This window comes from Capsicum annuum, chromosome 6 (genome assembly GCF_002878395.1).
Source record: "Capsicum annuum cultivar UCD-10X-F1 chromosome 6, UCD10Xv1.1, whole genome shotgun sequence".
Classification (NCBI taxonomy): Eukaryota; Viridiplantae; Streptophyta; class Magnoliopsida; order Solanales; family Solanaceae; genus Capsicum; species Capsicum annuum.
This window is the reverse complement of record NC_061116.1, coordinates 179,116,149-179,119,395: the sequence shown is the minus strand read 5'-3', so window position 1 is coordinate 179,119,395 and position 3,247 is coordinate 179,116,149. Positions and strand designations below refer to the sequence as shown.

At 32.2% G+C, this 3,247-nt stretch overlaps 2 non-coding genes across 2 annotated transcripts; both read left to right on the top strand.

Annotated features, from left to right (window-relative positions):
* The first annotated feature begins 790 nt into the window (after positions 1-790).
* TRNAC-GCA lies at positions 791-862 on the top strand. Its single transcript has one exon. It is a non-coding gene; the product is annotated as a tRNA-Cys (tRNA).
* A 1,298-nt stretch (positions 863-2,160) lies between these two features.
* On the top strand, positions 2,161-2,232 carry TRNAC-GCA. The gene has a single exon. It is a non-coding gene; the product is annotated as a tRNA-Cys (tRNA).
* The last annotated feature ends 1,015 nt before the right edge of the window (positions 2,233-3,247 follow it).

Here is a 3,247-nt window from a genome sequence, read left to right as displayed (position 1 = left end):
TTCTTGAGCTAATTGGAGAATGAATAGGTATATTTGCTCTCCAAAGGGATTAATTTTTTGTTTTGAGGGATGAAGGACGTGGGGAAAACACCCAAATATGCTCAAGAACGCGGTCTTTTAATGACTGAAAACTGGGCTACCCATGTGTAGGTCGATGCGGTGCATCAATGACATCGATGCGATAGCCAACGTGTTGCACCATGTTTGCATTGATTAATTGGAATTGGACACAGGTAGTTGGGAAAAATATTAATCAAACTGATAGTCGATGCAGCACGCCAAGATTGCGTTGATCCACTATTTTAGGATTCCAAAGGAGCTTCAAACGAAGTTCGAAAAATCCACAACTTATCCCGGAGCACCTATGGATATTGCTGATCATGAATCAACCTAAACATCAACATTTAATGGATGTAAAGATCGTGAAATAATATTTCCAACCTTTGTAGGATAAAATGACACTAAGTCTGAGTACTTAACTAAAATATTCTAAGTCTAGGACCCCTTGACAAGCCTAAAGGACTGAATTAAGCTTAGGATTTTGCGGGGTCTTACAGATTTTAGGTATTTACATTCTAAATTATTGGTATTTATGAAAATTGACCTAATATTTAATACATATTATAAAGGTCGTTAGCTTAGTGGTAGATTATTTGACTGCAAGTCAAGAGGTCATAGTTCAAACCTAATAGGACCTTTTTTTTTCTAAATTAAGCACTGAGAAATGTGAAAAAATGAATGAGATCTTTTCATAAGTGTGGAAGAAATTATTGATTAATACATATAACAAGGGTCCTTAGCTTAGTGGTAGAGCATTTGACTGCAGATCAAGAGGTCACCAGTTCGACCCTGGTAGGGCCCTTTTTTAATTTTATTTTTTAAATTAAGCAATGAGAAATATGGGAAAATGAATGGAATGCTTTCATAAATTTGGAAGGAAATTATTATTTAATAGATATAACAAGGGTCCTTAGCTCATCTAGAGCATTTGACTGCAGATCAAGAGGTCACCAGTTTGAACTTGGTAGGATCATTTTATTTTATTTCTAAATCAAGCAAAGAGAAATATGGGAAAACGGATGAGATCCTTCCATAAATATGAAAAGTAATTAATATTAGATACACATAACAATTGTCCTTAGCTCAGTAGTAGAGTATTTGACTAAAGATCAAGAGGTCACTAGTTCAAATTTGGAAGGGCCCTTATTATTTTATTTCTAAACTAAGCACCAAAAAATATGGAAAAATGATATGAGATCCTACCAAAAATGTTGAAGAAAATTAATATCCGATAAGTACAACAAGGTTCCGTAGCTCAGTGGTAGAGCATTTGACTGTAGATCAAGAGGTCACTAGTTTGAACTTGGTAGAGCCTTTTTTATTTTATTTTTAAATAAAGCATCGAGAAGTGTGCCAAAATGTAATGAGATATTTTTATAAATGCAGATGGAAACTAATATTTAATACATATAACAAAGGTCCTTAACTCTATAGTGGATCATTTTACTGCAGATCAAGAGATCACCAGTTTGAACCTGATAGGGTCTTTCTTTATTTTATTTTCTACTTTAATCACTGAGAAATATGAAAGAGTGAATGAGATATTTTTATAAGTGTGAAAAAGAATTAATATTTAATACATATAATAAATGTCCTTATCTTAGTCATAGATCATTTAACTGCGGATCAAGAGATCACCATTTCGAACCTAGTAGGGTCCTTTTCTAATTTTATCATTCAAACTAAGTATCGAGAAATATGTAAAAATAAATGGGATTCATTCATAAATTTGGAATGAAATTAATCTTTAATACAGATAACAAGGGTCCTAAGCGCATCTAAAGCTATTGACTGCAGATCAAAAGGTTACCATTTCATACTTGGTAAAACCCTTTTATTTTATTTCTAAATCAAGCATAGACAAATATAGAAAAAGAAATGAGATTCCTTCATAAATGTGGAAAGAAATTAATATTAGATACATATAACAAGGGTCCTTAGCTCAATGGTAGAGCATTTCACATGAAGATCAAGAGGTCGCTAGTTCAAATTTGTTAGGGCCCTTTTCATTTTATTTCTAAACTATCAAGAAATATGGAAAAGTGATATGAGATCCTATCATAGATGTTGAAGGAAATTAATATTTGATAAATATAACAAGGGTTCTTAGCTTAGTGGTAGAGCATTTGACTGCAGATCAAGAGGTCACCAGTTTGAACCTGGTAGGGCCCTTTTTATTTTATTTCTAAACGAAGTAGCACCGAGAAATGTGCAAAAAATAAATGAGGTTCTTTAATAAATGTAGAAAGAATTTAATATTTAGGAAAAATTACTTAAAACTATACCTTAAATTACTAATATTACTTAAATTTTCAGCCCTCATAACTAATTATAAAAATCTCTTCTCACGCTTTCGCTCTCCAACTATCAGATACATAAGTCACATCCCATTACGATACCTAATGCTACTCAAACAAATCCTGAAATCAAGGAAATTATAAAGAGAAAACTTTATTTAACATTCTTGTGCAGTGTTCACCACGACCGCCACAACCGCCACCACTACGTTAACCACTAGAAACAGTCACATCATCAGGTCCACTAACATCAACAACCTTTGTTCATCCATCACTACCATTCTAAACCACTAACTTCATGATTTTCTTTACTCGACTTGCTAAAAACTAGAGTTGATGGGACTTTCTGACGCCAGTGACGGCGGCGGCAGAGTTTCCTTCTTGATCCTCTCCAGATATTGTGTCTATAGATGATGATATTATTGAATATAAATAAGAATGATATATCTGTTAAGAGAGTTCAGGGATACATAAGAATGACATATCTTATAACTAAATATACAAAAGTTATATATCTTACCGAATATTAGGTTACAGATACATAATAAAGTGAAATCTACAAAAATCACGTATCGAAATACTTTTTGTACTAATGAAAAATTGAGATTTTACGTAAATTTGAAAATAGTTGAGAGTGTATGTAATTACATACTAAACTATTGGGATTTATAAAAATTAACCTAATATTTAATACATATAATAAAGTTTGTTATCTTAGTGGTAGATAATTTGACTACAAGTCAAGAGGTCACCAGTTCGAACCTAATAGGACCTTTTTTTTTTCTAAATTAAGCACCGAGAAATGTGAAAAATGAATGAGTTCTTTTCACAAGTGTGGAATAATAATAATATTTAATACATATAACAATGGTCCTTATTTTAGTGGTAGA